Source organism: Oreochromis niloticus, linkage group LG7 (assembly GCF_001858045.2).
Source record: "Oreochromis niloticus isolate F11D_XX linkage group LG7, O_niloticus_UMD_NMBU, whole genome shotgun sequence".
Taxonomy (NCBI): Eukaryota; Metazoa; Chordata; class Actinopteri; order Cichliformes; family Cichlidae; genus Oreochromis; species Oreochromis niloticus.
In genome coordinates, this window is record NC_031972.2 from 51,252,782 (window position 1) to 51,264,780 (window position 11,999).

The 11,999-nt window shown below is 40.8% G+C and overlaps 1 long non-coding RNA gene across 1 annotated transcript; it reads left to right on the forward strand.

Annotated features, from left to right (window-relative positions):
- Nucleotides 1-1,597: 1,597 nt before the first annotated feature.
- On the forward strand, nt 1,598-8,150 carry LOC106097895 (kinesin-like protein KIF23). The gene is made up of 12 exons (XR_002062900.2): nt 1,598-1,751; nt 1,977-2,043; nt 2,735-2,894; nt 4,471-4,632; nt 4,738-4,750; nt 4,796-4,904; nt 4,987-5,160; nt 5,404-5,649; nt 6,265-6,612; nt 6,830-7,063; nt 7,435-7,523; nt 8,050-8,150. It is a non-coding gene; the product is annotated as a kinesin-like protein KIF23 (long non-coding RNA).
- The last annotated feature ends 3,849 nt before the right edge of the window (nt 8,151-11,999 follow it).

The window sequence follows — 11,999 nt, forward strand, 5'->3', positions numbered from 1 at the left end:
TTACTATATCATGACAAACCATCTTAGTGAGTCAGCTAAAGATCTTTTGTTAGAGTTATATAACAGAGTTTGGGGTGGTGGGAAACTGCTGCAAAGCCAGAAGGAGGCAGTGGTTGTGCCCATAGGTAAACCAAGAAAGGATGATAAAAATCCAGGAAATTACAGACCTATAGCTTTAATATCTAATGTCTGTAAAATAAATGTGCAGTTGATAAGACAAATACAATGTTATTTTTACAAGGAAAAGAGTTGGTGAGGAAGTCAAGCTAAAGTTATATGGTGAAGAGTTAGATATAAGGGTAACATGGGCTGTACACATTCAGAGAATAGTGGATAAATGCAAAAAGGTATTAAATATAATGAGATGTTTAGTTGGGGTGGACTCGGGAGTGGATAGGAAGTCTTTGAGGGCCATACACACTGGGTTGATTAGATCAGTGTTAGATTATGGATGTATAGCATATAATTTAGTGGCTGACACAAGTCTTTTAAAGTTAGACTTCAGTCAGTATCAGGCACTAAGACTCTGCACAGGTGCTTTTAAAACAACCCCAACAGCAGCTTTACAGGTAGAGATGGGTGAGATGCCACTAGGAATCAGAAGAAAACAGCTAACACTCAGTTACTGGGCAAATCTACAGGGACATGGACAGGATCACCCACAGAAGAGGTACTGAAACCTTGCTGGGAGAAAGTGCATTTAGTTTAAACTCGCATTCGAGTATTATAATTATGTACAAATATATACAGATGCATCAAAGAATACAGCCAGTCAAACCAGTGTAGCATTTGTTGATCCGCAGTTTAAAGTCAAAATAGGGAAATGGACCAATGATGGACTGTCGGTATACACTGGAGAAATGCTCACAATTCTGTTAGCTGTTCAGTGGATAGAAGACATGAGGCCGTTACAATCAGTCATTTATTCAGACTCAAGCTCGTCATTGGCCAGTTTACAGTGTAGCCACTCGGAAAATAGAGCAGATGTTCTAACAGAAATTCAGCAAACACTTTACATAATACAAATGATGGGACTTACAGTTGTCTTTTTATGGATTATGGCTCACTATGGAGTAAAAGCAAATGAAATGGCAGATAGAGCTGCGAAGGAAGCCACAAAACATGGGGTCGTTGACCTGGCTATTAACTTCTGTAAGACAGAGATAAAGAGTATTGTAAAGCAAGAAATGAAGAAAAGATGGGAAAAACAGTGGGAGGGGGAAAGGAGGGGACTCTCCTATAAAATTCAGCGTAGAGTAGGAGAAATGAGAACCGCAGGAAGGTGTAGGAGAGAGGAGGTGGTGCATATCGAGGATAAGACATACTGGTTTGAACACTACACTATTAACGATAGGGAAACATAATACAGGGAAATGTGACTACTGTGGAGAAGAGGAAACTAGAGAACATGTTATATTAATTACACTGTCAGAAGTATCAGGTGGAGAGAAGACAACTGAACCAAAACCTCAGAAACATAAAAATGAAGCTAGATCTTATTGATTTACTGCAAAAGGTCTCAAGAAGTAAAAGTTATCAGGCCTTAATTCAGTTTTTAAAAAGAGAGTAAATTGTTTGGGAGGATTTGAGGGGTGTTTTTTGGTGGCGGTAATGCATCGTTCAGTTGTTTGCCAACCGCCAATCAAATTTAAAAGAAGAAGAAGTGGCGTCGAGGTGGAGGGAAGATTTAAAACTAGACAAATAGAAACGGTGAATTCAGCATGGTACCACGTTACAATGACGAGAGAAGTGTAAGTACAGGTTTATATTATATATGTTGCAGGCAGGCTATATTGTTTGTGTGTATTGCCCTGTCACTAAATGGTGAATTTAAGTTTAAGGAGTTAACAGCGGATGTTGACTCTCTGCTTTACCATTAGCAGGGGGCTAATTAGCCGTATCAAATAGTAATTAATGGCTAACGCTTAGAATTCTGTTTGAATTGTGAATGACTTTGTATTTATTTACTTTTACAGGAAGGGTAAAACCCCCCACAGGCCTCCTCCAAAAAACCCCTCCAGCAACCAGACGGACCCTGTTGGGGTGAGTGTCCCTGAATTCTTAAAGGTCAACTCGGCAAACAGCACAGATGTGAATCTCATAGATTCCAGTGGGTGGAAAAAAAATTCCAGTGGTGGAGTGTTTAAACCTAGAGTGGAGTAATTTACTGACAGAGTGAAAATTCTTCTGGACACTTTCTCGTCAACCTGACTGTGAGCCCACAGTTTCGCTCTGCAGCCATCAGTTTTCTTCCTCAAAGGCAACAGATTTAGACTTTTTGATCTGGAAGAGTTTTATTGAGAGGAGTGCCACCTGACTGCCATCTAACTGAGGTTTTAAACTTGAAGACAGCAGTGAAACCTGCTGTGATGTATGGTTTGGAGACATTGGCACTGACAAAAAAGATGGGAGGCAGTACTGGAGGTGGCAGAGTTAAAGATGTTAAGATTTTCATTGAGAGTGACCAAAATGGCCAAGAATAGAAATGAGTACATCAGACAGACAGCTCAGGTTGAGCTGTTTGGAGGCTCCAAAATAACCCACCTGTTTAAAAACTACTTCGATGGAGAGCGAAAAGTTAGAATGGTTGTCTGTGTCGATCCCAAGACTGATGACTATGAGTAAACCCTGGTAACTTGACCCCACCCTCTTACTTTGTGTCTTTTTAATTAACCCGAAATTTTATTTATGTATTTATTTTCTTCTGACATATAAAAATGCTCTGTTTGTGCAGCTTTTGATGCAGTTTGCAGAGATGACCCAAGAGGTGGAAGTGACCAGGCCAGTGGACAGACCAATCTGTGGCGCTACTCCAGGCCGTCATCATAGAAACCAGGCATTCAAAGATGAGCTGCCTCTCAGATTGGAGGAACACAGTGGCCCAATAGATCCTGGTAAAAAAAAATTATACTGTGCTTAAGTTTTCATTTATTTATTTATTTAACACACTGTTAATCAAGCGATTAGCCTAAATGTAAGCGCACTGAAGTTTTACACTCAACCTTTAAAACAGAGCAACACCAAGTGTATAATGAGGGTTTTTTTCCACTTCTGGTAATTGTTGATATATTTAATAATCCACTGGACACATTTTTGTGTGCTTCCAAATTCACATAAAACTGAGGTTATTGTACTCGTCCTTCAAAATCTTAGAAACATGGTGTCCAGCCAGGTACTTGATACTGGATAACATTACCTTGACCTCCTGTAATACTGTGAGGAATCTTGGGAGTAATTTTTAACCAGAATATGTACTTTATTGCACATATTAAACAAGTAAAGTAAAATTTTATTTATATAGCACCTTTCAAGACAAAGATCACAAAGTGCTTCACACAGAAATGTAGGACTGCTTTCTTGCATTTGTGCAATATATCTAAAATTACAAATCTTCTCTGTCAGAGTGATGCTGAAAAGTTAGTTCATGCATTTATGACTATGACTCTTGTAATTCATTAGCAGCTTGCCTTAGAAGCTCCCTGAAAAGCCTTCAGTTGATCCAGAACAGCGAGAGTGCCAACAGCATCTCGGATGAGGGCATATTTGCTTTTGTGGAACCAGCTCCTAGTTTGAATTTGCTTTTAGGATTAGGCTTAAAACTTTCTTATAGTTTGGTTTTCATCAGATGACCGTAAACCGTCCCTTAATTATGCTGCTTGTTTATGCTGCAATACGTCTTGGCTGCTGTGGGCTTCCCATGATGCACTGAGTAATCTTCTTCACTTACCTCTTTTCACTCTCTTCCAGAGAACATCTCTTATGCTGTCTTCCTCCCCTCATCCACTCATTCCTCTTCCTATTAAATGGAAGTTTTCCTTCCCACTGTCACAAGTTGCTTGTGAATTGTGTATTAAACGGCCAGAAGTGTCAGGATAATGCATCATTTCCCTGAAATTACAACAATGATTTAGATGATACTTCAAAATAACAGCCCAAATAAAATGGCTGCACAGTGGCAGCTTTTAGATGGACTTTTCATTTTCATTTTATCATCTCAAGGAGAATTGTAGTTGGAGGTGGCTGTAGCTCAGAAGGAAGAGCAGGCCGCAAGGCTGGTGGTCCAAACCCTGGCTGCTTCAGTCTGAATGCCAAATATCCTTGGGGAAGATACTTTGAGCGCTCAGCGTACAAAACCGCTATATAAGAAACAGTCCATTTACCATAGTTAACTGTAGCGACATTTAAAGTATTATTCAGCCTTGTATTCACACTTTTAGAAAACTCTGGCTTGTGTGTAAAGGTTTAATTTGAAAATGAGAGAATGCATTATTTTTCAAGAAGTTCTTTGGAAACACAAAACATGCAAATTAACAGACAAGCTAAACTCTTGCAAACATAATTTCCATCAGAATTAACAGAATTAATCTGAACTACTTCTGTGTCAGTGTTTTAACAGTGGGGTATTGTGTATGATGATTATTAAAAAGTACACAATTGCTTTAAGGACATGTGATTCTTTGTCTTCTGTAGACATGCCTGCTGCTGCAAACCCTCTGATCCTCAGTCTCCCATCTCTACCCTCCTGCGAGCTGACTGACCCACACGATGACATCACCCTGCCCAGGCTGACTGAAGCCCTGAAGAACAGGCAGAGGATCAAGCAGATGCTGATTGAGGAATGCAGTAAAACAGGTGTCTGTTCTCATTTTAGCTCACCTGATACTTTTTGGCTTTGAAGGATCAGTTTTGGAATAGTTTTCTTTCTCTTGGCTCACATTTCTCTTGATGTTATTTCAGCCAACATGATCAAGTCTGTGCTTCAGGAACTGGATACCGGCCTAATTTCCAAAGACAACTTTATTCAGGAACAAAACGGCAAACTGTTAGAGAAAGACAAAATCATCCAAGGCAACAAAGCAGAGATTGAACGTTTAGAGAAGAAATCAAAGATGCAAGAACACAAGGTGGGAGACTAATCCATTCACGCTGCAGATTTGAAGGTTGTCACTTTTTTCTTTTCTTATGTCTCACATGTCTCTGTTTCAGATTGACATCCTGCAGAAAACAACTAAAATCTTTGAAGATGACAAGCGCTCGCTGCAGCATGAGCTGGGAACCAGAGAGCAGAGGCTGCAGAGGGAGCTGTCAGAGAAGAGACGCATGGAGCAGCGCCTGCATGGCGTGATCTCGGACACCCAGTTCAAGTGGGAGAAAGAATGTGTGAGTTTCAAATATCTTTTTTTTCCCCCCCTTTTATTCAACAATATATAGATTTTCAATAAAGACCACAAACAAAAAAGAGACCTACTTTGGTAGTAAGATCTAAATTTTACACACATTTCAGTTTTGCAAACAGCCCTTGTTGGTCATTGTTTTAGTTTTTATAGTGGAAGCTAATTTGTCTTATTCACGCAACTTGGATAATATTGCATTTGAACATTTTGCAATATCCTCACTGTGCAGGAGAGACGTGTTAATGCACTGCAGCTTGAGATGCAAAATAAGCTGTGGGTGAAAGACGAAAAGCTGAAGCAGCTCAAGGCCATCGTGACAGAGAGCAAGACTCCAGGTCGCCCTGAACCTCCACCCCGTCAGACGCAGCCACAGCCACAGCCACAGCCTCTACCACAGCATCAGCCCCGTTCTCAGCGACCCTCCAAAGAGGACCGCCTACCACCAAAGAGATCAGCCTCACCCTCACCTGTCCCTGTATGTTGTGCTTAAAAACCTTAATGATGAATGTTTTTAAGGGAGTTGAATGGTATTCTGCCCATTCAAAGTTAAATTCTGCTGCACTCGTCTCTCTTAATCTACTAACATCACTAATCCCAGTGCCACAGCAGCAGGCAGGTTATCACAAACACCTCATGCATATGATCATGTAGTCCTTCAGCAGTTAACTACCACTGTGAAACTGAGGAAATTACATTTCTGGTGAATGTGTAAAAGAGTTATTTTGATGCTGTAGATTTCTCAGTAGGTTAGTCTAAATTGATTGGTCTGAATCTATAGTTTGAAAAATCAAAGATAATAAATTTACAACAAATAAGTAAAACTGTAAAATAAATTATGTTGCAGATAAATTTCCATCAACTCACAGATCATTTTAGCTCAGCTTTGGTAAATATACATTTCAGTGTTCATGTTTTTCACCAGGTATGGGGAAAAACATGAACTTTGTACTTTATACAGAGTACTTTACTTAAATTCATAAAGTGGTTGCTGTATTTGATTACATTAGACTGTAAATGTGTCCCATTCCTATAACATCTCATTTTTGCATGTCTAACTGTGACCGTTTAGTCTTTCCATTTCACTCTCCAGTGCCCAGTCGATTCCCCTCATGTCAGTCCAAAGCCAGAGTCACAGTCAGGCAGTGCTGCTAGTGATGAGGAGGATGAGATGAACCCAAGGCCCGTCTGCCCCGTCCCCAGCAGAAGTACCTTTTTGTCTGCGGCTAGATCTGCACGTGAGGAACAGGCAGCTCAGGACAGCATGCAGGATTACAGTTCCCCTAGTACACCCACAAGAACACTCACAAGACCCCAGGCTTCAACGGGCACTTCAGTCAGCCTGGCCAGGAGGAGAGCTGTGTGCTTGAGCAGAGTGGATGAGAGAGACTGCTTCCCTTCCCCTTCGTTTCATGTAGACCTAATTGAAAGAAGTTACAGGGTCAGTGAGTTAGCTAAAGGCAGCAGCATGAGGTTGTGACGTGTCAGGACTTTGGTTCCTACAAGTTTAGGGTGTGGGGTATCCCGCCCCCCAAAATGTATAAGTTTCATGATTTCTTTCGTCAAGCTTCATAATGCTTTGTCAAGTTCTGTGTTTCGTTCAGTCTGTTTGTGGGATTTTTCCCCCTTTTTAAATCATTTCCCATTGATCTGTTCAGACGACAACACCAGTACGCCCGCTGCACCGTCGTTCCCGCTCTGCTGGTGGGGAGAAGTGGGTGGACCACAAGCCATCGTCAAGCATGGACTTGGGCACAGTTTTGCAGCCGGTCATCCCCAACGCCATCCAGGTGTCGGCACCCAGCGAGAAGGCTCTGTCCAAGTGTGACAGATACGTGCTAACGCACCAAGAAGTTGCCTCCGACGGCGAGATACAGACCAAACTTATAAAGGTCAAGTATGCAGCACAGCATATTACTGACATTCAGAATGATATATTTGGTTACACTTCCTTACTCACGCAGACATTACATTTATATTAGCAAGTTTTCAGCAAACCAGCAGCATATTTGCCAACTTGAGTTTGAGTCAGTTTGGTTTTGTAGCTGTTTGTTTGACACTTTGCTCGAATAAGTTTGTCAGTTTTAAGAAGTGAATTTAAATAATTGCATGATTGTAGTAGTGTGCATGCTTATCCTTAGAAAGGAAACTCTTGTGATGGTTAAATTACTGATGACAAGAAGGGCTTCGCACTGTATTAAATATTAAATAATAACAAAGTTATCTAATGGTGGTTCTTTTTGTTTTGTTTTTTTTCCTTTAGGGCGAGGTCATCAAAACAAGAGGAGGCGGGCAAGCTGTCCAGTTCACTGACATTGAGACACTGAAACAGGAGCTCACTACAGTCCCAAGGTAATAAATTTATAATTATAAAAATGCCTTGAATTTGCACCTTACAAAAATGTTTAACATTTTTAGATGTGTTAACTGACAATATAATGTTCCATATGGTGAGCTGGATTTCTGGATACTGCCACATTATCAAAAAACAAATAGTACTTTTCTTCTTCTTAACCACCAAGTTTATTTCCATTCTTGAATGTTATAATCGATGTGTTGCTGAGGTTTAACTATATTTCACTCTGTAATAACAGGATAACAAAAAAACTGGGGTTTGCTTTCTGTGCTGGCCTTGTTCTAGAGTCTGTCTTTGACTGAGATCAACTTGACAGCTCAGTTGAGCAAAAACACATCTCTTATTCTATGTAATTCTGAACAGCAGGACACAGCATCGGACATGTTGATTATCATATTTCACTACTGCTGTCAATTTTGTGTCCAGTTAAAAAAAAACTAATATTGTTATTGTTGTTAATAATTGTTAATAATTTTACATACATTACCTACAGATTCTGATTAACTCTGTTTTCTGTTACAGGCGCAGAAAACCCTAAAAGCTGCTGACAGAGCAACAGTGACCACTCCCCTTTATCCTCACCTGGCTGTTGTGCAATAATAAAAATAATATTAATAATAAAATTTATTTAAAAGAGCCTTTCAAGACACCCAAGCACACTTAACAATAGAATAAAACACATAGTAGAACAATGACAAAACAAAGAACAATAAAACAAAAAAGCACAAAATAAAATAAATGAACATTAGGTTCACAGTGAATATGCAGATTTGAACGGATGGGTTTTGAGTTGAGATTTAAACTGGGGGAGAGAACCAGTGTTTCTTATATCTGGGGGTAGAGAGTTCCACAGCTTGGGAGCAGAGCAGCTAAAAGCTCTGCTTCCCACGGTGCTGAGGTGGAAAGAAGGCACAGCAAGCTGGATAGAAGAGGTAGTGCTTAACGGGTCAGAAAGGTAAGGAAGGGCAAGGTTATGAATGGCCTTGAAGGTGAGCAGAAGAAGTTTGTATACTATTCAGAATTTCACAGGGAGCCAGTGAAGTTCCTGAAGAACAGGGGTGATGTGCTGGTAGGAGGGGGTTCTGGTAATAATCCGAGCAGCGGAGTTTTGAACCAGTTGAAGCTTATGGAGGGATTTTTGGGGGGAGACCATGCAAGAGAGAATTGTAATAGTCAATGCAGGAAGTAACGAGAATGGGCGTAGACTTGGTGGAAAGAAGGACGTAATCGGTTAATGTTGCGTAGATGGAAATAGGCAGAAGAGGTGAGATTACTGATGTGAGATTTCTAGGATAGTGAACTGTCTAGGATGACACCAAGGCTCTTAACCTGAGGTGAAGGGAAAACTGTGGAGTTATCAATAGTGAATGAGAAATTATTTGGCTTCAAAAGGTTGGATTTAGTGCCAATAAGGAGGATTTCAGTTTTATCCTCATTGAGCTTAAGAAAATTAGAGCTGAACCAGGATTTTAATTCGGATAGGCATTCTCTAAGGAAAAAAGGTGGGAGGGAAGAATCAGGCCTGCAGGAGAGATATAACTGGATGTCATCAGCAAAACAGGTAAACTGAAGATCAAATTTGATTCCCTAGAGGGAGGATGTATATTATGAAGAGAAGATGGCCTAAGACTGAACCTTGGCATACACCATAAGAACTGGGAATAGACAAGAGCAGAATGATTTAAGTTGAATAAACTGGGAGCGGTCAAAGAGATAAGATTGGAACCAGGCTAGGGGTGTGTCGGAGATGCCAAGAGAGGAAAGTCTGTTTAGAAGGATGGAGTGAGAGATGGTGTCGAAGACTGAACTCGGATCCAAAAGGACGAGAATGTTAAGAAGACCAGAGTCAGCTCAGAGTAAAAGATAATTAGTAACTTTAAGTAAAGCAGTTTCTGTACTATGACATGAGCAAAAATCAGATTGAAATCTCTCGTAGATATTATTATTAACCAGGTGTGAATGAAGTTGAGCTGCAACTGTTTTTTCAAGTATTTTAGAAATGAAGGGTAGATTAGAAATCGAACGGAGGTTGTTAAAGTCATAGGCTCCAAGGAAGGTTTTTTCAGTAGGAGTGACTGAAGCAATCTTGAATAAGGAGGGAACAATACCGGTGGTGAGTGAAGAGTGAATGATAGCAGAGATGAGTGGGAGTACGGAAGAAAAGCAGGATTTCACAAGCCATGTAGGTATAGGATCAAGATGACATGAGGCGGGCTTTGATTTACATATGAACTCAGAAATATCAGGAAGATGAAAAGTGGAAAAGGGCTCAAAATGGAGAAAAGGTTCTGAAGAGGGGGTAGACACAACATTCGAACTGTGTTGCTGGTGAATGCTATTAATTTTTGTAATGAAGAACAACATCAGGGAGTTACAGGTTTCAGAAGAATAGAAGTGTACATTGGGGGGTTGAAGAAGTTTGTTTAGAAGCGAAAATCCTGGTGTTACCCTCATAAGAATAATACCTGAGTAGAAGCTTTGTTTGGCCTGGTTGATGGAATCTTTATACTGGAGTACATGACATTTATAGATTTCTGCATCAACAGCTAAACCAGATTTCTTATATCTAGTTGCCGAGCTTTGGCCTTCAATGCTTAGAAGTCAAACCATGGAGCAGAACAAGCGAAGGAAACAGAGTGGGTTTTTACAGGAGCCAGAGAATCAAGGACATTGAGTAAACAATTATTATAATTATGGGTGGGAATTTAACGCGTTAAAATACGACACCAACTGTCTGCCATCTATAATCCAGTTTTGAGTTCCCTTCCCAGACGCCTTAACGCCCACTCACATCCTGGGCCATCTGACCTCAGGAATTCACATGACAAGGTGGGGCCAGGTTTCACAATGGGCTCACCCGAAACCCTGGCTGATTAGGTCCCACACCCGCTTTCACACCTGGGCGCATGTGATTAGAGGATCACCAGGGGGTCCTTTGTCCCTCCTTGGGGGGATCCTCCCACTGGGTTTAAATCTGGGACTCTCGGCCATTTGACCTTAGAACTGAAGAAGTTTCTCGGATGAGAGGTGAAACGTCTTCAAGCAACTCAAAGAAGTCCAGATGCTTTTCTTTGCAAACTCCTTTGACAACGCGTTAATAGCGATTAATTAATTTGAAAAAAACGAATGCGTTAAAACAATTAACGCATTTAATTGCACTTTGCATTCCAAGCAAAGGGGAACTTTTGTCAATGCACGATGCACACAGCTACAAAAATGAAGAATCAGAAGATAGCACGTTGCTAGGACTGATCAGAGGCAAATTTCATTTCAAAAGACTACCCGACGGAAGCCTTGATAAAAGCGTGGTTTTGTGCAAACTGTGCAAAAAGAGTTTGCATACCACCAAAGCACTTCAACCTTAATGTATCATCTAAATGTATAACATGTTGCAACAAGCAGAAACTGTGGGAGCTGTTAGTGTTAGCAGTTCGAGTACCAACAAAAGGTGTCGGCACCCCAAACTTGATGAAATGACGGGCTTCAGGGACAAAATTAGTAAGTCAATATCGGAACTCTGGACTGTAGACCACTATCGGTGGTAGACGATAGTGTAGCAGATTTTCTAACCCCCTAAGCGTCAGGTGATCAAATTTAACAGCTTTATGACACCTAAAAGCAAGCAAAATTGGATGCATTACAGAAAGCGGACTTTGTGGCTCTTACTGGGGATCACTGGACTTCCGTTAGTAATTCTAATTACATGGGAGTTGCTGCACATATTGTTCATGTCAAAGACGGGACATGGAATCTACAGTGTTTTGCGCTGACTGTGGAGAAAACAAACGCCAGAAACTATGCCGAAAACTGCGCTGATATCTACAGGTTTGTGACTGAGCTGAGACATATGTCTCATGTTCAGTGGTTTTACCTGCTTTCTGCCATCTGCATCACACCATGGACCAGCCTTGAGGCCCTGCTGCAGGAACAGTGTGAAGATGCCACCACAAAGGAGCCAACGAAGACAAAAAGCTGCGTCTCGTCATTGTCTTTAGACTGTGATTCAGATGAGGAAGCCCTGTGTAACAGGGCCCTGGGTTTGTACAGAGCAGAATCCTCCATCAGCGAGACAGACTGCCCGCTGCAGTGGTGTTCCAGTCAAGCAGCAGCCCACCCACAGCTGTCTGTCCTGGGCCGCAAGTATTTGATTAGTCCTGCCATTTCTGTCCCATGTGAGAGACTGTTCTCACTTGCGGATCACATAGTAGCAAAAAAGAGCTGCCTTGAGCTCTAAAAATCCCATATGGAAAAGAAATATTATTATTATATGTATATTATATGCATTTTTCATCTATTGTATTTACCAACATCAAAAAGTCACAAGCAAAGATAGACCACACCATGGTCCATGTTTAAATAAGGAAAGTTTATTGATCAAAATTATTTATTAAACAAATAAACATAATTTTTTCACACCCCCAAAATAGAAGGTCATAATGAAGCGGTTCATTTTATTTTGTTGATTCAAGCTG